General features: G+C 43.9%; 1 protein-coding gene across 1 annotated transcript in view; it reads right to left on the bottom strand.

Moving 5' to 3' along the window:
• Positions 1 to 23126, bottom strand: part of prkcz (protein kinase C, zeta) — a 144580-nt gene that overhangs the window by 107054 nt on the left and 14400 nt on the right. The gene's annotated exons all lie outside the window — the stretch shown is intronic.

Below are 23126 nucleotides of genomic sequence, written 5' to 3'. Positions count from 1 at the left end.
GGCAATGAATGATGAATCCCCAGAGACCAGGTGGCTCCCTCATTAGAGGTGCTGGCTGGGCCACCTCTTCACAGCATGAGGACCACAGCTGTGGCCTCGTGTTTTAAGGAAAGGTTAATATGCATGCACACACGTCATGAGATAAGCCAGGGGAAAAAAAAGACAGAAAAATCTTTCCAGTTTCACAGTAAAGAATAAAACGTCTGGGTTTCCGAGGCTACAGTAAAGATGACTTTAGCTCCTCTTACCTTGGAGCTGCTGTAATAGCACTATTGTAAATGTGTAGTAGTATCGAGAAACAGTCTGTACTGTATGTGTGCGTCATTACAATCACTCAGGCACACTGCAAAACGGATTTTTACTCTCTATTGATTGTTACGTTGCAGCTTTGCGGTGGCAAGACCCAAACCGCTCGTTCACTTACCAGAGTACAAGGTAATGGTGCAGAAGGCAGAGCCTATCGCCCAATTGTGTCAAACAAAACACAAAGGTGCCAGTTCTCCCAGACATCAATTCACACAGAGCCCATTTTAGAACGGTGCACTGTGTTCGACAGCAAACGCTGCCAGGATTGACAATTTGCAATGCTGCAAGCGATGCACAGCAAGATTCTGCAGCTTGTGTCAAGGTAATGCGAAAAAAAAATGTCTTTCAATATACGGGCAAAAGCCTTTTCTCTCTGCTAGAGAGATTAAAATCGATCTAATTACTTGGTTGTCTTAAAGCCCTGTTAGAAGGGTGAGGCAGTGGAAGGTGCTTCGGTATCTTCAAATCGAGACACATTCACTCGTACTTATCCTAGACATAGGCTATCCTTTCATGATGAGCAGGTATATAGCTGTGGCATGGTGGGAAAGCTGAGAGAAAGCAATGATCCTTTCATCAATGGAAAAGAGGGAGTGAATACAATTAATTATACAGTACGCACCACCTGTGCATCTGTCCCCGCGACTTCTGCATCCATTTCAGATATTGCTCAGAATTGCCCTTTCAGTTAGAGATACAAAAGTACCACTGAAACAACATAATGAAGATGCGTCTGACTTGGCACGACAAATTATAAGACACACATTGGGGGGTGCATAATTGCATTTTATAACTACTTGGAGGCACATTCTGTACCAACAGCTTGTATTATTTTGAATATGACATTACAGCTATCACAATTATGACTCAGTTGTACATGTCTTCTTTTTAACCACTTAACTCTGAATTCAAACCAGTAGCGACAGCTATTTCCCACTGCCCTTTTCCGTTAAATGCACGTGTATAAAATGTGAGAAAGATCCACATCACCTTCAAGTGTACTGTACGCGCTACTTTATCTGTGTAATATCTGTGTGTGTGTGTGTGTGTGTGTGTGTGTGTGTGTGTGTGTGTGTGTGTGTGTGTGATTGTATTGCATGTAATGTATGTTATAAATAAATATAAAAAATGTCAATAAAAAAAATATTATTGAGAAGTGTACACGCCCATTTCAGACCACAGCCTGCTTTTCTTTGGCTGGATTTTTTGGGGCTCCGCCTCCCAATGCAATGGGGAAAGCTGAGGTGCACATTATTTGAACAGTTTTGGAAATTATTTCATGACCAAAATAGGGAATAAAACTGCGGCCAACTTCTGCCATCACGTCACGAGTTAGTGGACTGTGGATGATGGTCAGAACAGAACCAATAAGTTATATTCTCTTTTATTACTTCTTTCACATCTTTTACCTCCTTACTGTTCCACAGAGATGCAGCAGAGCACTAGTTCCCAAACACTGGGTCGGGACACATTTGTGTGTCGCGGACACATTTTTAATATGGGTCCCTTTTTTTGTTTCCTAATTTTTATTTTATTCATATTATCTAAAAAAAGAAAGACAAAAAAAAAACATTCCCAGAAAAGCAAAAACTTTCATCAATTAAAAACAAATGAAATGATTTCTTCAAAGTAATTTCATGAATAAATGAAAGAAAAATAGAATCTAATGAAAACGACCTGAGCGAAAATGGCCGATCTACAAGCTCACAAGCTCACACAATTGTGAGCTTGTAGATCGACTATTTTTGCTAGTTTGGGTACCGGGCGAACGTCTAATTTCTCTTTTGGGTCACGGGCTATAAAAGGTCTGGGAACCACTGCAGTAGAGCATAAATAAAAGAGAGGTTGTGCATATTATGTCGCCGCACTCGTAGTACATAGAGGAAATCCGTAAGTCATTTCCAGTCCACTAAAACCATCCCAATCCCTTAAAACAAGGGCAGTTATGGATCCTTATTAGAATGACAAACCACCTCAGCTTTGACCCTTCTGAACAAGTTAGATCGCTACTTGTTTCTTCTCATTATTATGGACTTAAAGGGGAGGCCATGCTATGTGAGGGCGAGGGGGGCTTTAATTTGCCTGTGAGCACTCGTTAAAGGGTTTTTAGGGAATGGGGAGTTTCCTGTGTAGGAGGAGGTGAATTACAGTAATTGGACCGAGGGTCAGTGTGCATTAGTGCTGTCAACTGAGCTCAGAGATTACTTATTTCAGTCTTAAAAAACAGCATATTTTTTTTATTATATTCAATAGTTTATTATTATTATTATATTTTGCATAGAAAATTATGTACATAATGCATGTAATAGTGGAATTTGTTCAGTACCGTTATATCAACAAGAGGACGCTTACAAAAAAACAAAAAAAGACTTAACGGTATGTTCTATCAATACACATTGATACAAAAACATTGTCATCAAATTATTGGCTTATTGGAATGTAACAAAAACAAATACTACTGCTTTAAACAGACTTTGAACAGATGGAAAACTACAGCTAAACTATTGCAGAGTGACCCATTATGTTACCTTCCACAATCCAGTTTCTAGTATCAGCATTCTGCAGTATACTGTAGATATGCTCGAGGCTGTTTGAGAAGGTACAAGGAATTCTCAGTGTTGTCACTGTCACATGGTCCGCAGATATGTTTCAGACTCAACATAAGCTGCACAGCAGTGTATCAAAGATGGTGTATCATCAAAGTATAAAATATGGTTAAAGTGAAAAGAGGTTAAAATGATTGTGACGTTATATGAACCCCCTCAAGAACCCCTGGGGTCCCCGGACGCCCTTCCACACAAGCAGCTGTAGGGGTCAGCAGTAACAGGGACTACATGTGAGTTAGAATTAAATAAAAAAATACATTTAAGAAAGTATTACACATTTACTAATCTGCCTAACTAAAAGCCAAACATTGCAGACCCCCACCCCAATTTCAACATCTTCCTTTTTATTTTCATTATGTTTAGCTACACAGTTACCTCGTTCTCTAATGTACGTATATCTTTTTTCTAATAATGTTCATGATGCTATTATAATATTATATGCTATAATAACAGCAACACAACTGGCATTAACAAAAGTTATTCTCTCTCTCTCTCTCTCTCTCTCTCTCTCTCTCTCTTAGATGGCTATAATAGACTCATGCAGAACCATGCAAAAAACACAAAAACAAAAGATACTTTAGACTAGTCTATTTTATTTTGTAACGACATTTTATAGTCACCGAGGGTGCACTGATGTGCGTTTGTCTGGTCTGGGGGCGGGGGGGTGGTGGTTGGGCACTGACCTCAATGGAGACATGGAGCCAATGACGAGGCGTTTATTAAGGGGGGAATAGGATAGGGGGGGGGGTAGTTGGTTCATTAAGGGGGGAATAGGAAACAGCAGCGTTTATTAAGGGGGGAATAGGATAGGGGGGGGGGGGGGTAGTTGGTTCATTAAGGGGGGAATAGGAAACAGCAGCGTTTATTAAGGGGGGAATAGGAAACAGCAGGCTCATTTAGCCAGGCATGAGGGATGATGGGGGAGATGATGCCATTATACAGGCAGATAATTGGTGATTTGGTGATGTCACACTCGGCTCGCATGTCTGTCTGTGTGATTACTGTACGTGTCATATACAGTACATGTCCACTAACAGCCACAAACTGTCCTTTTCTCTTTAAAAGGGGCTCTATTTTTAGATTTGGTTTACATTTACCCTGCAAAGCAAAGTAATTAAAATGTTACAGGACAAACCTGAATAAGTGATTTATTGTTGGCTAAACAACACGTCATGGCTAATAGGCTATGGACGTCTGAGTTTAGTTTGTGAATCACTCTTTTCTCCAGGCACAATTTTCAACTAGACTTTTCAAATCAATCTACAATCAAAACATGCCAGACGTCCCTGAAGGACATATTTTTCTATTCATCAGCGTGAGGAATTTGATTTGGAGCTGCCACAATTATCTCCTTAGCTAATATTATTTTGATTACTTTTGATTAATCAAATAACCGAGAAGCATTTTTATGTTATTTTTATTATTTTATAATGTCAAGGAATCAACACTAAAAAGGGAATAGATTTTTTTAACCACTCATAATCTTTCATAACGGCTAAAAATAGCTGATCGCTAAGATCACAAACAATGCATCACGCCGCATTGTGAGCTTGTGAAAATCGATAATTTCATAATCAATTACATTGATTTCATTAACTGTTGCACCCCTAATCGTTTTCAAGTGAAATCAAGGGTTCAACTGCTAATACAGTACAAAAAAGCTATTGAACTGTATAAGCCATAACATTGTTAGCTGCTTGTGTTCTTAAAATCACAGTACAGGTGCTTACAGATATTGAATAAACGCCTATGGACGAACAACACTGCAGCTAAACCTGGGACTGAGGTCTGAATCTATGAACTGAAAGGCAGTGGTGTAACTGTAAAGTAACTAACTACTAGCTACTAGAGTAGCTTTGAGGTATTTGTACTTTACTTGAGTATTTCCAATTTCCAATACTTTTACTTCTACTCTATTACATCTCAGAGCCAAATATTGTACTTTTACTCCACTACAATTATTTGACAAATTTAGTTACTAGTTACTTTGTAGATTTTGATTATTATTACAATACATACATTACCCACTTCAGCCCTGTATATACTGTACATTTCGGCAATTTGAAAATCAAATAGCCGATCTACAAGCTGAAAATGTGTCTCAATGCGACGCTTTATGAGCTAGTAGATCGATCTGCCATTTTCTGACATTCTGCATAACGAGTACTTTCTACTTTTGGTACTTTTAAGTACATTTTGATGCCAATACTTTTGCACTTTTACTCAAGTGCATTTTGAATTCCAGACTTCGCAACGGAGTAGTTCTGCATTTCGGTATTGACACTCTTACTTAAGTAAAACAATCAAGTACTTTTTCCACCACTGCTGAAAGGAGACAAGCGGTCGCAGGTCAGTAGATGGCGAATGGTGCCGTGTTGTACTACGTGGTATCCCTCAGGGAACTGGGTGCTTTAGCACGCCAGCAATCAATTCCTGTTCTTACTTTCATTGCATAATGCCAATGGCATGGATGGAGCCACTGTGCACAGAACAAATCCTCAGTGTTAATTCAACTCTAGAGAGTGTACAAACAAAATCCTTACGGGTCCATTCGGTTTGTACACTCTCAAGAGTTACAAATGGATGGAGCCACTCACTGAGTTAAGGGCAGTCCATACTGTCTCCGACCACCGAACCTTTCGTCAGAAAGATCAGACTTTTCTTTTTTCTCCGAAGTAGAGTTCGGAGAGTCACAACATCTGGGAGTGCAGCTTTCAGAACAAAAATTCTGAGAAATGTGTTTCAGAAGTTGCAAGTGACGTCATGTTGTAGTTGTACTGGAGCTTTTACGACGAAAAGTTCGGTGGTCGTAGAGAGTATGGACTGCCCTTTAGTCCCACTTGGAAATGCACGAGTGAACTGCTCTACTTGATGGCCCAGTTGAGCGATTGTCGAGTGTGAATTGTATACATTTATACTTCACAGCATTTGAGAAAAGCTTGCAACAGGACTAATGGCATTTTCATATCAGCCGATGCTGTAATTAAAGACAATTTACAGCTGCCATCTTTAGATTTTGTCTCACATATCTAATAAACTTAAATAGCTATAATATCAATGTCTAATAAAATAGTAATGTTGTTCCACTAATCTTAGGTCTTAGACTTAGATACTAATGTTGGCCTATTTGACAGTGCAGAAGAATAATTGTCTTGAATATAACATTAACGAGAGTCAACAACACAGATCTGCCGTGATCTGCAGTGCTCGAAACTGAAAGTGTCCAAATATATGGGATCTCTTGAATCTGAAGGGAGTACTGTGATTATGGTAATCTCACATTTCATATCACACACACCATACAGTAAGAACTCCTGTAACTTTCACTTGCCTCCCAAACACGTTTGATATTCTTCTAATATCTTCAAAAAAGCAGATGTACAAGCTTGCAACATGGCACGAAGTGAGCTTCTAGATAAAGTGATTAAATGAGGCTATTAACTACTTTTGCTGGGACCGCTGGAACCCCCCCCCCCAAGACCCCCTAAGGGTCCCCATTCCGCACTTTGAAAACCAATGCTCTTATTGCTACGATTGATTTGATACACTGTGGAAATGGTGGTTGTGCTTCATTGGAGGATGTTGCATAACACGTCAAGTCAGAGATATGCCAGGCAATGCGGAGAAGCTCTTCTCCATCCTATGCAAAGCACACACATTACACAATATACCCTTTGAAGATCGCTTCTTAGGTCCAAAAATAAGAAATACACTCAAATCACACTGTCATGTTTTTTTTTGCCAACGGCTGATTCGGTCTGGCTTATTAGCCAGGCTACTATCTGCCGACATTCATACTAGGGGCTCCTGCATGAGAGACCTAATGTCTATACCACTCAAAAGAGGGGCAATCCCAACTTTAACAGAGGAGATACTGTGGTGGAAAGTAAATTACTGTACTTACTAGTTACTACTAGCAGGTCTGTGGACACTTCAGAAACATCTGAGAGGCAAATATTGTACTACTCCATTACAATTATTTTTAAACTTTAGTTACTAGTTACTTTGTAGATGAGGATTACTATTACAAAACATACATTAACCATGTCAGCCCTATACTATTTGAAAATAGTCAATCTACAAGGCAGGCACACACTGCGTTGTGATGCAACACGTTGTGAGCTTGTAGCTCTGTAGAGCTTGTAACACATCTTCCACCACTGCACATATTATGCTTGAGGCAGTACCACTAGCTCAGTCAGACAATGCTGAGGAAGGCCCATCAGGCTGAAACGCGTCCGTTTGTCCGTCAGAGGTGAATAAACTTGCTATTCCTTCATTCCCCTGTGTTCCTTTGAGCCTCGCACCTACAGTATAATAACTGTACCCATTCTGCAATATGTTAATACAATGTTCAATCAATCACTCTGCTTTTGCTTGTGCTTTTCATACACTGGACTCACAGCTTCCTGAGCAATAGACCACAAACAGTTAAAGTAGGTACATCATTTTCATCAATTGCCATCACCAACACAGGGGCCCCTCAAGGCTGTGTCCTCAGCCCCTTCCTCTACACTCTGTACACAAATGACTGTATTAGCCCCTCACCCACTAACATCACATACTTTAAATACTCTGATGACACTGCCATTCTCGGACTGCTCCATGACAATAACTCTATTACGGTCTATCAGAATACCATTTCTCATTTCACACAGTGGTGCACTGACAACTATCTAGAGTTGAATGTGGTCAAAACAAAAGAACTGGTCTTTGAAACAACAACCCACACTGGACTTAATCCACTCCTCATTAATGGTAAAACAATAGAACAGGTAGACAGCTTCACATATCTTGGACTCACACTGGACAATAGACTTAGGTTTGATCAACACATTACATCAATCCAGTCACGCTTTCAGCAAAGACTCCATGTAATCCGTAAATTAAGATCACTATCTGTTGCTCCTCATCTTTTGCTATTACTGTACAAAAGCATTATTCAACCCGTTCTGTTGTACTGTTCTGCATGTTTCTACACCATACTGTCCATGCCTAACAGGAACAAACTTTTCAGTATCACCCGTATTGCTTCCAAAATCATCGGACTTCCTACACCCACACTTTCTGATATGAACAATAACGCCATCACACGACTAGCACTCTCGATATCAAATGACACTGATCATCCTCTGTATCGTTTCTTTAACCTCATGCCATCTGGACAAAGATACAGGACCTTGCCCTGGAAAAAGGTCCGTTTTAGTAGGAGTTTTGTCCCCTCAGCCATCGCGGCATTAAACAAACTGCCCCGCCGATAGGATGGTTCTGTACACAGCGGGGAACGCATGTTTTGTTTTTTTTGTTTTTTGTTTTTGTCTTGGTGCTATGTGCTCTGTGTTGTTTTTGATGTTTGATGTGGGTGTTGAACTGTTGAACAGATTGTGAAGACAAATATCCTTCGGGACAATAAAGATTATTATTATTTGCAGTTTCTCTTTCTCTCAGTACTATTATGTCAACCAGCAGCAGTCCTTCTCGACACCAGTGCCTACATTTTTCAGTGGAAGAGTTGGGAGACCACCTACAACCACTGCAGATGTACTAGATACCTATCCAGTGGAAGTCGGATGCCGCGGCTATGCCGGCCTCTCAACAAACCGCTTCTTGAGGGATATCGGCTTCACGGCAGCAAAGGCCAAGAAGGTCCTAAACTCCTAAAGGATCTCTCGGAGGAAGCGGAAAAGGGAAGTTTCTGGCTCTGGCTGAGAAGAAAAGACAGGAGTTGGGGGAAACGAGATGCCACACAGTGAAAAACCTGCATCGTAATCCAGCTGCAGGGAGCGGCGGGGAGACGTCCCTGACCGCTGCCCCACCATCCTGAGATGTTCTGGTGTTTAATGGGGCCAAACATCAGTGAAGGATGGCTCCCAGCTGATGACCCTGCAGCTGGTATTTAGGTACTGGCTGAAGTGGGCCTGACGGAAGCGGCCCGTGAGGTTCCAACATCAACCTACGCTTCCAAACCACCAGGTTTTTTTTTTTTTTTTTTTTTTTAAGGGTCCCAGATATAAATGGCATTAAATGGGGGTCAGTAGCCTCTGCATGTCAAACTGGGCATCCTTTTCAAATGGGGTCTTGCCCTGAAAATGAATTTTCAGGGCAAGACCTCGACCTCGCGCGTGCAGACTCGGCCCCCAGCCTGGTACGCTAGTCAAAATATGGCCCTTGAGGAAAATTAATTGGGGAACCCTGACCTAGAATGTAAATTTTAGGTGTTAAAATGGAAACCATCCAGTGGAGTTAGGAGGTTTTTGTCAAAGCGCTTTTTAATACTTTTCATTGATTCAATATTTTCTTAACCAACACACAGATGTAAAGGAAGTTCAATAGCACTGATATAAAAAAAAAGAAAAGTTAGGTGGTTTCTTCCGGGCAGCAACGTTGTGTGTGTTAAAACCTTACAGGACATCCATGTAAAATATAATGAAGAGCTTCAAACAAGAATCTAAAAGAAATCCAATAAAAAAACGATACAAAACAATTGGGCAGTGTTTTCCTAAATACCAATAACAACAGCTTTGTCATTAAATAGAATGACGCCCGTCTTTGGGGAAGCGCATAAATAAATGGAACATTGTTATCAGATTCTCTGGGGCTGGGATATCATTCTCATTATTGATCGTAATATGCTTGGCAAAGTCTCTTAAACATCACTTAGCAGGAGCAACCGTTGCATTTCATCAATGGAAATGGTGGCATTGCAGTTCCGTTGTTACCAGGTATGCAGAGTAATGCATTACATTGTAATGAGATTACAGTAATCTGATCACCGCACCATGTGTGCGCTCTTAGAGTTGGGATGTACAGTATGTGATTTTGTGCATGTGTGTGCATGTGTGCATGCGTGCATTTAATGTCAAGTGTTGATCAACATGTACATCGAGGTGAAGCCACACCCAAACACTTGAACAAAAGAGACAGCAGCTTCCTGCTGATCGATGACAAAACTTTTTTTGGCGAGCATGTTCGAAACACGTGACAACAACAAATATATTGGCTCCCCGAGGTACAGGATTTACTAACCGTCCTCCAGCACTCTCTCTGGGGGGGGGGGGGGGGGGTTGGCGCTGACTCAAGAGCCAGTCTAGTACAAATCATTCCAGTCCAGTATCCAATCCATACAGCCTGCCTAAAACTAAGACGAAAAATGTTCGTCGACTACCTTTTTCCACTGACGAAAACTAAATGGAAACTAAATAAAAACTAAGCTATGATGACTAAAACTAAGACTAAATATACTGTCAATTTAGTCAACACATAAAAACTTAGACTAAAATGTTAGGAAGGGACTAGTGGACAAGAGATCCAGTATAAGTAATTTTACAATTAGTTGCATGCTGAAAATAGACGTTGTGGGCTAGCTTGTAGATTGTCTATTTTCCGCAAGTGAAAAAAACAGTCATTAAGACGGCATCAAATAGATTTTGTTCGACTAAATCAACTGTAGATTTAGTCGACTAAAATATTATGATATTTAGTCGACTAAAACTAGACCAACAGTAAAAATTCCAGGTGACAAAAATGTGACTAAAACTAAATGAAAACTATTCAAGAGACTGCCAAAAACAACACTGGTGCTCAAGCTAATGACACAGATTTGGCCTCAGGTTGGAGCGGCTGTGGTTGACTCTAGTGGTTCTATTCTAGATAGAGCCAAAGGCAGTCTCACATAGCCGGACATATCACAGATCTCCACCTAATAGGTCTGGTCTGGTGACATCTGAATGGGCTCTATATTGAATTGAATTGAATTGAATATATGCACACAGAATAACTCATCCTACTTCCCTATACTTCCTTCACAGGTGTTACCGATGATACTAATTAAGGCTTTGTTCAATTTAGTGTGCAGTGGTTCTCAAACGTTTTAATTTCAAGGACCCTAACCATAACTCTTGAGAGTGTACAAAATGGAACCAAATGGGTCCATTTGGTTCCATTTGTATACTCTCAGAGTAACACACCCATACGGGGCCATTTGGAACCCACTCAAGGACACTTTGAGACCCACTGGTGTAGCAGAGTGTTTCTAGTGAGCCAACACGCACAATAGCAGCACCCTGACTCCGTTTGACCAGAATGGAACAGAGCCTTCAATCATTAGTATCAGTGGTAACACCTGTGAAGGAAGTAAGGAAGGGAAGGGGTCCAAGTTCTTTCCAAAATGCCATGTGTGCAGCAGAGCCCATTCAATGTCGAATGGCAGAGAAAACAGCCGCTATATAACAAACCTACACCCACCCGCTGCTTTGAAATCCAATGCTGATACAAGCCCCAATATGAAGGAGGACTGCCCTAAAGTCTTGGCACTGCTTTCCTAACCCTAACCCTATTTATTTTAGATGTCAGGCACTTCGACCACAATGGCTCTCACAGAGGTCCTCGGGCACTCGGTGAGCGCCGGTGTGACCGCGTGCGGCACCGTCTCATATCAACAACTGCATTGCAGGCCGAGCCATTCAACCAAGCACGATCCATAAAAGAGCTATTAATAGAGGAGTGTGCCTAGTCAGCAAAACTTGGCGACAGGAAAGAAACTTCCACGCACCAAATAGCCACATGCGGACTAATAAATACTGAGACTGTGGATCAATACACAGCATGACTCAGGTTTCATAGAGCGTGGCCGACACAGCTAAAAATGGCTCCAGTACACCCCCCCCCCCCATACCAGATGGGGCCTGAGAAGGCACATATTACATCTTCTTCAGATTCGATTGCTTTTACTGCCAATATCGAGCCAAGGACAGTGATATTGAAGCATCTTGTCATTTTGGGTGCCACCGCTTTCACGGGAAGCCATTAGCAGAGGCGCAGTGCACTGTGGCACATACTGATGGTTCATGGGAGATTTTCTTCTTCTCTAAAGAGGGAGAGCACAGGTGATTAAAACTGAACAGTTACCATTGCTATTGGGCCGGTTAATTTAAAAATATTAAACAATGTATGGCAATATTGTTTACACACGCGCTTTCAAGGGCCATCTGTGCCCAAATGTATGCTGCAGCCATTCGAGCAATTCTCTACACACACGCACACGCACACGCACACACACACACACACACACACACACACACACACACACACACACACACACACACACACACACACACACATTATTTTTTTTACCAATCATTGCCGTCTGAATCAGTTATCAGCCAAGCCTTGCTAAGCCACGAGGCCCATAGGGCAGGAGCATATCTCCTGTTTCTGTAGTGTGAGGCCCCCTGGACATGACGCTAGTATGTCGCAGGGATTTACCCCTGTCACAGCCCCCTGTAGTTGGGCTACTAGGGCCTGTGTGTATTCCTGTGTAGACCTATGCATTTGGCTTCCCACAGGTTCTGAGTTGCTGATCAGGTGCATTGGGAGCACCTGGCCAGTGTTCCCAAGGTGCACTATAAATGTCTGGGAGTTGGCCACGCTCAGTCTCTCTCTCCTTCCATGAGAGCAGCAGCATCTGTGCACCATTCAACACCCCACACTACACCCACCACACATCCACTCACTTACACTACTGACCTACTGAATAACACACTCCACCTTAGAACTGTAGTATTGTTTGTTTGATTCGTATTAAGTTGGTTATAATGTAAATAAATATTGGTTTGTGCACTTTTAAACAGCCGTGTGTCTTCCTCCTTTGTTACGGCCCAAGAGCCAGGTCATAACAACCCCCAATCCAACCCTTGATGCTGAGTGCCAAGCAGGGAGCCATTGGGTCCACCATTAGAGTCCTTGCCTCCTTGGTATGACCCGGCCGGGGATCGAACCACGACCTCCCAACCTCAGAACGGGCACTCTGACCACAAGGACAAGGCCACTGAGCTGGTTAGACACTGGAGTATAGTCGTGGCGTTATCACTGTTTTGGTAGACGTGTTTTGCGCTAAACACCACCACATGCCTCCAGTGGCAATTGACTGCTGTAATAGAGGGAAATGATGGGTAAAAATATATATATATATAGTTTTGTTATGGGTGGCTGTGTGTGTGTGTGTGTGTGTGTGTGTGTGTGTGTGTGTGTGTGTGTGTGTGTGTGTGTGTGTGTGTGTGTGTGTGTGTGTGTGTGTGTGCGTCCAGACTCCAGAGCTAATCTAATCCAAGCTTTGTACAGTATGCACAGTGCACACTGCCAGTGGGGCAAAAATAAGTACCTCTATGGATTTCTTTTCATCTGTATTTTAATGTTATAATAGTCAATGGGGCTCGCATCGGGCTGAAGCCTTTCCACAATGTTTGAGTCACACATCACACATGAATCCAATCCAATCCAAAAGAATGGCTGCCGCACCGTTCCCATGTTGATCTCGACAAGATCCACATGAATTCGATTTTTAATAAATGTCAGTGACACTGGACCCTTCATCTGTCAACAAGCACTATTGACCACGCAGGCATAGAGCAGAAGAGACACTGTGGGCTGTATTTTGCGTGTCTTAAGTACCAGGTCTTATTACTTAACTTAAGACCTGGAGGCGTGGTCAATGCTCTTTGACCACTCAGAATAACCAAATGGCATTGATCACGCCTCCAGGTCTTAAGTTAAGTAATAAGACCTGGTACTTTAGACACGCAAAATACAGCCCACAGTATCATAAATAGAAGGCCAGCCCTTTCATACCCAAACCCAAGCTCAATCCAAGGCAAGCATCCTTTTCTCTCCCTGATCAAATGGAAAACAATTCTCCTGTTGTCTCATCTCTCTTCCTCGAGCCATAGGCCTATACGGCAAGCAGAGTCAGCACTGTGGTGTTTTTAAACAGCTACTGTACACAATGACTGACCACTCCCCCCAGGAGTAATACAAATATTTCCCCTCATCTTATAGCTCAGTGGTTTTCAACCATGGACATTGAGGGGGTTCCAGGTGGAGATTTGGTAACCAAATGGACCCTTACAGATCTTTAACTCGATAGTGTAAAATGAAACCAAATGGACCCGTATGGGTCCATTTGGTTTCATTTTACGCTCTCAAGAGTTATATTATTGTTAAACATCTGCATTACTAAAATTACAAGAAGTCTACACAATTAGATAATGTAGAAAATTTTTTATTTTGATCAATCTCTCCTCTTAAGGTATCAACATCAATACAGCATGAAATTGTGGACAAATTATCCAATGACAACAAAATATTCAAAGTTTGGGTCTGAGAGGTTAAATCAAATGGTGGCTAATCTGTGGCTCAAATGCTGAATAAAATAATGGGCCTTGGTATGAACAAGGTTGAAAGCCACTGTCTTTAGCTCAGAGCTGATAAGATGTGGTGTTATGCTAACAAGGTTAGCATATAGCTGTCATTATAGTGTTGCAGCGCTAAAAATGTGGGATTTAATGCTCGTCCCATTGAGAGAGGGGACAGGTATAGTGGATCCCTATTTAGCATGATGCAGCTATCATCTGTTGTTTGTCAGAGAGCCATGCTGTCAGTGTCACAAGCAATATAGCCGTAAAATCACCAATTTTAATCGAGACTCAATAATAAAATTCTTCTTCTAGCATGAACACACACACACATACACACACACACACACACACACACACACACACACACACACACACACAATATATACAGATAAGAACAGACTATTTTCCCCCTTTTTCCCAAAAAGTAGAATCTTTCACATACCCTCCTTTTTAGGATGCATTTTGTAGAGTTGAGGAGAGGAGGAGAAAGAGGACTGTGTTTTTGGCTTTTGCTTTTCTTCCTGCCTTGGCAGAGAGATGGGAAGTGAGATCTACGCCTGCTCTGTTCCTTCTCTCCTTTATAGCAATGAGTAATACTGCCAGGTAGGCAGAACACGCACGCACGCACGCACGCACGCACACACTTGACTACACTATGTGTAGATTATCAGGACTGCACTGACAAACACATAGACACGCATGCGCACGCGCAGGCACACACACACACACACACACACACACACACACACACACACACACACACACACACACACACACACACACACAGTACAGAGAACACAGAGGGCTCTACCAACGAGTCAGCGGGCCAAGGCAGACACTGAGACCACAACACACACAATGCAACACAGTGAAGTATACAGCAACAGCCACCAGCCAGCAGCCTGCAGCCCCCCACCACCACACACCGGTAGCAGGGTCTGCACCTCCACGCATGCAGCCCCCCGCCGGCCCGCCCGCCCGCCTGCAGCGCACCAGAAGATGGAACGAGGAATCCCACATACCAATCATGGAGGGCAGATCATCACACGCGCTCTCTCACACACCACGCGCACGCCAGCCGATTAATCCCAGGGGGGAGAAGGACGCGCTGTCGCGCTCGTTCGGATCCATTGTGTTGTCTGAGGTTATTATGGAGATGACAAAGACAAGGACGGAATTGATGAATTAAGATGGATGCGCGGACGGACAGATGGAACGGACGGAGGATTGATAGCTCACCCGTTGCCTCGCTCTCCTCTTTCCTCTCAGAACATTATCCAGGCTTAAAGCGTGTGTGTCGCACGGCCAGCCGGCAAAGGATACAACGGCTACAACCCCTGCTTTCCCTCTCTCATACACACACACACACACACACACACACACACACACACACACATATACACGCATACACGCACACACAATCCCTCCCTCTTTTTCTCTCTCTCTCTCCTCCCGACGCCTCTCTCGTCTCCTGCCCGGTGATTTATTTAATTATTTCCTCCTGCCTCACTCTCACTTGTTCTCTGGCTTGCTTGCCTCCACTCCCCCCCTCCCTCCCTCCCTCTCTCTCTCTCTCTCTCTCTCTCTCTCTCTCCCTCTCTCTTGCTCTCTCCCAGCAGCAAGGCTGCTACAGCTGGCAGTTCTGATGTCCTCCTTTTCCTCGTAGCTCTCTTTAATTCTCTATCCTCGCTACATGTATTCTGAATGTAATTCCCCCCCACTTGCTTTTGTTTTAGTGGGGGTTGGGGTGGGAGGGTTGGGGCTGGATGCAAAACCTCTCCCCCCAAAAAAAGGGAGTGCCACTGCTCTCTCTGTGTGTGTATCTCTGTCTCTGTGTTGTGATGTAGCGGGGAGGCTGGCGGCGGCGGCACTATAGCAGCCTCCTCCCTGGTAAGAGAGAGAGAGAGCGAGAGAGAGACGGAGAGAGAGAGAGAGAGAGAGAGAGACAGCGGTGCCACCACCACCACCATGCAGCTGAGAGCTAGGCGGGCTGATGGGAAAACACGGAGCGGATGAGTGCCGCAGGGCCAGGCAGGCGGGCGGGAGGGGAGAGGAGAGGAGGCAAGGAGAGATGAGGGGACGGGAGGGGGGGACAGGTGGGGGGTGCGGGTGTCCAGCACGAGGCATGCAGACGCCATCGCCAGAGCGCGTCTGTCCGGGATTTCATCTCTCCCCCTCCTCTTTTTTTTCTCCTCTTCTCTGTGCCTTCTTCCACTCTTTTCTCTCTCCTCCCCTCCCTCTCCATCCCACACAGGGAGGTCTGTTCAGAGAGATTCTGCTCAGTGCTCACACACACACACACACACACACACGCGCACGCACGCACGCACGCACGCACGCACACACACACACACACACACACACACACACACACACACACACACACACACACACACACACACACACACACACACACACACACACACACACACACACACACACACACACACACACACACACACACACACACACACACACCCTCACACACACACACACACACACACACACACTCACTTGCTTGACAAACCCAGAGATCAGTAAGCCAGCAGCAGCGAGCTGCTTTTAGAGCAAGAGAAGTGAGGTGTTTTGATCAGGCCTGTGAGTGAGGCTGTAGGCCAGCGTGTGTCAGTGCCGTGGGCTGCTGCACAACCCTCACTGACAATGAACACTTTATATTGCCTCGCTATAGCGGGTTCAACTGCCTCAGACTGGCGTCCAGCATCAATGCCTTGTCTTTGGGTGGTCATTTCCCAACTGCACTGGCACTGCTGGCGGCTTATACAATGAGCACAAAATGGCTACCAAGTGTCTCAATCAAACAAAGAACTCACATATCAGAAACATCTCTCACTTGGTTCTGTTTGCAGCGAGTACTTAAAAGAAAGAGTAAAGACAACAAATCAAACGAAAGAACTGGAATAAAAGCCAGGTTGGCTACCTTCCGGCTTCCGCAGCCAACCAGGTAACCATAGTAACCATAGAGGTCAGCTTCTGCTGCCTGATATGAAACCTCCAGTATGATACAGTACATACTGTATGAAACATATTTGACTCTTTTTGATACCGAGACAGTCATGGTGGCATGACTAACTGTTCAGGAGAGAAGAACATTGATTTGTTTTAATCAAAAATCGAAAATCCCCCCAAAAAATCCAAAAATAGGACAGGCAGACTCTGCTTTCATATGGCATGAAAAAAATATAAATAGATTCAACTAGAAAAAGTGCCCTTCTGGTCACAGGTCTCACCAGGATAGGAATGTAGGACATTGCAGCTTGCCTTCATCTGGTGGTTGGATAAAAGGGCAACAAAAGTAAATTAGAGGTAAAAACACTTTTCGGCCAGTTATAGCGCCACCTCGAGGCTGAGTTGAAATTGTTCATGTGGCATTTCTTCCTCGGCCTAGTGGGAATGTGCGTGCACAATTTCACGGAAATCACGCGATGTGTTCATGATTTGCAGCATTTTGTTTGAAACTGAGCACTCCTGTGAACATTGGAAGCCAATCTTAACCAATCAGGATGGAGTCTGAGAAATCTGAAAGACCCGTTTCGTTGAATGGCTCTAGATAGACTGTGTACCAATTTGCGCGATGTTTGGACAAAATCTGTGCATACTATACTGTGCAATACTGTGCAAAAACTTGTTTTGCACAAAGCGGCCTCCTGGTGGCGCTATAACAGGCCGTTCTGGAAATTTTGGGGCAGAGGTTCATCGTTGGCATCCAGGGAGTGTGTGTGCAAAATTTGGCATCGACCGGGTTAACGGTGCCGGAGATTAGCTGCTCACGGGGACACACACGGACGGACACACGGACGGACGGACGGACGGACGGACGGACGGACGGACGGACGGACGGACGGACGGAGTGCAAAACATACTCTCCCCCCATGCCTTCGGCCTGGTGGAGACAATGACTTATCCTCGTTCAGAAACGGTACACATACTGTATTCATTACTACTGTATATAGTACAGTGATTCTCTATAACTACTAGTATCTATAACTACTATAGTATATCTATAACTAGTAGTAAATCCATAACTACTGTATCGGAATGAGAATAATCACCAGTAGGTTACTTATCACTCGAATGCAATCAAGCTAGCAGGCTCGCCTGGAGCCGATTAGCCGATTAGCCGATTAGGAAACGCGGAGACGTCCGACGTGGCGTTGTTCGCGTTGTCCGACTATTACTGACCTGTAACCCTAAATCTGACTCTAATCCTCCTAAACATCAGTCTTAACCGGCCACGTAAGTCCCCTAACCTCATCAGTCTTAAATGGGGACATAGGTCAGTAATTTCACTTCTGTGTTTCCTAATTGCAGTCAGTAAGCCCCAGGTGGCTCGATTGCATTTGAGTGATAAGTGATTATCGGTTGATAACATTCGAAGAGGGTGACTTCTGTATAGTAAATCCATAACTACTGTATGGTTGATATACATGTTGTAAAGTTCATGGAGACACACAGTGGTCATACATCTGCTAACATCTTGGGGTTAAAGGGTTTATGGAATTAATATATAGAACAGGGTAGGCTACATAATTTGTCCCTTCCACACTCACACACTATGGTGCCTGTTCTTTTGACTGTGGGTCCATACACATTTGGGAAAACATTGAATAGCTTGAGAACACTGGTATATACATAGTCAGTGATGAGACTGATGTTTATATACGTTTTACTACAGTACTTAACCGCTGGGCCACTTAACCACTTAAAGAAGCGCTTCACGTATTATCAACAATGTCTTCATACAATTAGCTTGCATTCTACAAAGCCAGGCCATATAAATCTGCCATAAGCTGCAAATAGGTGAGAATAGGTGCATTTTCAAGGCAGTCTTAAAAGAGTCCAGTGTTGGAGCATGGCAAATCTCTATTGGGAGAGAGTTCCACAAGGTTCTGTGTTTATTCCTACTAACAACATTGCATGTTTATAAGGCAGTGGAGCCGAGAGATTAAATTGCTATAGATACAAAATACATCATGAACTCACAGCCATTTAAACTGATATAACTGTAGCAGACACAGTAATATGCTTATAGTCTACTACACCCACTTTGTTATGCAAACCCTAATCGGTTTATAGTGCAGCAACAACCAAGGTTACCCATAATCCTCTATAATTTGATCCAATGAACAAAACTCAAAACTTATCAAGCTGGGTAATGTGCTTTCACAAGGACATGGAATATTAAATTAACATTGTAATCAAATGTCCACATTCAAGTGTACACAATACATACAATATCCAGTGTTAATTTATTCATTTGTAACTAAGAGAGTGTACAAACCAAATTTGTATACTCTCGAGAGTTAAATGAGCGCCGAGGATTTCATTGTATAAAGGAATATTGACCTGTCAGGATTTACAGTTTACAATCACAGAGCTGGCTGCTCTTCCAGGCTCTCATCCTTATTAGTGTTCCTCCCCTCCCTGCATATTTTCCTCCTTCCTATCCCTTCCCTCCCTCCTCTCTTGAGAATGTCTCCCACTCTGTAGCTTCCGGCCCGCCCCATACACCTCCTCCTCCTCCCCTCCTGCGAAAAGAGAAATGTTACTTCGGAGACCCGGCAGCAAGCTAAAGGGGCTAAAAATAGCCATTTCCCACTCCTTATAATGCAAGGAGCAACTACTATAGCGAGCTGTAAACGCTTCACCTCCGGAGAATGCTGGCGAGCATGCAGCACGCCGCTTTTTGACGAAACAGCATCACGGATGCATAGACAGAGAGACAGCGAGGGAGAGAGAGTGAGTGAGATGGAGAGAGAGAGAGAGAACGTGTCTGTCCATGCTGACCTACCTGTAGACTGGCGGTCACACTCTGATAACTGTGTTCTCTTCATAAAGCAAAGGGATGGTTCTCTACATCAGGGCAAGAACACCATGCATTCCCACCCCATCACACACCTCTCTCTCTCTCTCTCTCTCTCACAGACACATACAGGACCATGGCCCACACACTACTGGAGATAAACATGCTGTGGCAGCAAATAGACCACTACAGAATGCGCCAAAGAGCACACGAGTACATACGAGAGAGAAGAGAGAGAGAGAGAGAGAGAGAGAGAGAGAGAGAGAAAGAAGAGGGAAGGAGAGAGAGAGTGGCGTGTCTGGGAAATTAAAATTGTTTTTTTTTTCCTCCCTCTTTTCCACAGTGAAGTTTTTCAACAGACGGGAGGTCAGTGCCTCCCGTCGACCCTCGTTTACACGTTTGACAGATTTATTTTCAAGCCACAGTGAAGATTCCTGCATCAGAGCATAGCGAAAGAGTGAAACAGCAGGTTTAGGTTTTTAGGTTTAGGTTTATTTATTTAGCATGTGGTACAAAAAATAGACAATAACATATCAAAGAAACAAAAATACAATGCAAGGAAAGGAAGAAGCCAGAAGGCTTATATGGAATCCTTTCCTGAAGGAAGAGGTCATTGGTTTAAAAGATTAAAAGTTCATAAAGAACAGTACATAAATTGGCAAAGGGGAGCAGCAGGCACATAATGGTAGCCTATAGCTCCGATGCAAGACAAATGCAAATACTGTTGTGTTATTGCTTCCAACATAGCAGTAAACAGATCGAGGGAACCGGCAATTTTGTCTAAAGTAGACACCAGCTCAGGGAAGCTGCTTAATGGAAGACTTAATGTTGACATTTTGCTGGATTAAACCCTGACAGCAATAGAGCCATTTATAAAGGCTCATGAGCATGCAATGATCTACACACTTTTACAACTCATGGTCACCCTGCGACGCGTTGAGAGCTTGTAAATAAGTATAAATCAGGCTTGAGATTGGGAGCCGCAAAACAATTGGTGTATGTGCTCTATAAATAAAGTTGGATTGGATTGGATTGGATGCGTCGTGTCCAATAGGTTTTTCTGGAGGGATTCTGAGGGAAGTTTGGTAGAATGAGGATAGATTGGCTAATGGCGGCCAGCTGCATGTTACGAAGCAAGCTGTTCCAGGAGGTCTGGTGTAAGCGAATGCAACTGAGCTCTTAGTTAATGAAAATAGATAAAATAGATTTAAATAATGATAATATTGTGGCAAACCAGGGGAAACAGCCAGGCCTATTCCCCACAGAATGAGGCTGGGGGAGGTGATAGAGGGAGTATATCACCCTGTACAGGTATTGCAGCCAATGGGAGCCTGGACATGGACGCACCTGCAGCCAGTAAGGCAATCACCAGAAGCTGTTAAAGAGCCGACGCCCAAGCTGTCTGGTGACTCAGTGTGAACTAATGGAGGAGTGAGAAAGGAGGAATCTCTCTGTTCATGAGGAGGCTGGTATGAGGGAGATCTCTCAAGTGAGTACAAGACTAAATCAAACCTTTGGACCCACTTGGATGTGCTGTGCGTGTATTGTGGCTCACCTGGTCTCGTTCTCTCTCCCTCCCTCCTAGGCCAACTGAACTGGAGAGCCTACAGCACTCTCCCCCAACTAAAATAGTCACTGGCTCTCTCTCTGCTCTACCCACAGGACTGCAAGTGACTAGAAGCCTAAGCCCCTGAGAAGAGGAACCCTTTGTTGATGTTTTGCCCCATTTTCCCCTTTCCCATTTTCCCACACTTTAAATAAAAGACAATTTAAGTTTATGTTGAGGCTGACTCTGAGCCTCTTATTTTATTGTGAATCTGTCAATGCTGGACCGAGGATACCCACATTCTCTACCATATGTGGCAACCCAGGGGAGAATGTTTCCCCTGGTTTGCCACAATATATAGTTTCCCCCATTCCACATCACATTTACATCATTATTGAACAACATCTCAAAGGAGACAAAATTCCCAGGGGAAATTAAATAATCTAGTCAATGGCTACACATCCCTTAACCATCGATGGTCATGGAGAAAATATCTATTGCAAATCATCGATGTTCTCCATCATCACACACAAATAAAATCCCCTGAGCGTAAACCTTAAACCAAACCATCTTAACTAGGAACAAACCTAGAGCATGTTGGAAGAGCGGTATCAAATTTGGGCCATCCACCGGCCTTTTTCAAAAAATTATGTTTACAATTACATTATAATGGTAGCAAAGTGTTACAGAGGAGGAACCTTACAGCAAAACAGACACGGAGGACTGAAGCATGTTAACCATGGACCATTTTCAAACAGTGGACATTTTGCTGTCATTCTCTCAGAGGAGAAGAATCCTTGGGTATGACATACAGTACGTTTGGTCCGACATACTAACAGTCCTACAGTCATGAGTCCGAAATGGTAAATGGTGCATTTATATAGCGCCTTTATCCAAGGCGCTTTACATAGATTGTGATATATTGGTGATATACCCAAAACCCAACCTTACAGGAAGCCACGGGTTAGTTTTAACCTGATGTGCATGTCGGGAGCCACAGGTGAGTTTTAACCTGACACGGGTTAGTTGTAACTGGCAGTGCATGTCGGGACTAGGGGAGCCGACGCTGTTGTCGAACTAATGCCTGTCGGACTCTTAGTCTACCCCCTCTGAGGGGTGGCAGCGGGACAGTGATACCCCCTCTGAGGGGTGGCAGAGGGAATCCACAGTGATACCCCCTCTGAGGGGTGGCAGAGGGACAGTGATACCCCCTCTGAGGGGTGGCAGAGGGACAGTGATACCCCCTCTGAGGGGTGGCAGAGGGACAGTGATACCCCCTCTGAGGGGTGGCAGAGGGAATCCACAGTGATACCCCCTCTGAGGGGTGGCAGAGGGACAGTGATACCCCCTCTGAGGGGTGGCAGAGGGACAGTGATACCCCCTCTGAGGGGTGGCAGAGGGACAGTGATACCCCCTCTGAGGGGTGGCAGAGGGAATCCACAGTGATACCCCCTCTGAGGGGTGGCAGAGGGAATCCACACTGTGATACCCCCTCTGAGGGGTGGCAGAGGGAATCCACAGTGATACCCCCTCTGAGGGGTGGCAGAGGGAATCCACAGTGATACCCCCTCTGAGGGGTGGCAGAGGGAATCCATACCCCCTCTGAGGGGTGGCAGAGGGAATCCATACCCCCTCTGAGGGGTGGCAGAGGGAAT

This window comes from Protomyctophum parallelum (genome assembly GCF_964188405.1).
Source record: "Protomyctophum parallelum genome assembly, chromosome: 7".
Lineage (NCBI taxonomy): Eukaryota > Metazoa > Chordata > Actinopteri > Myctophiformes > Myctophidae > Protomyctophum > Protomyctophum parallelum.
The sequence above is the reverse complement of the archived record's forward strand: the minus strand, read 5'-3'. Positions and strand labels throughout refer to the sequence as shown.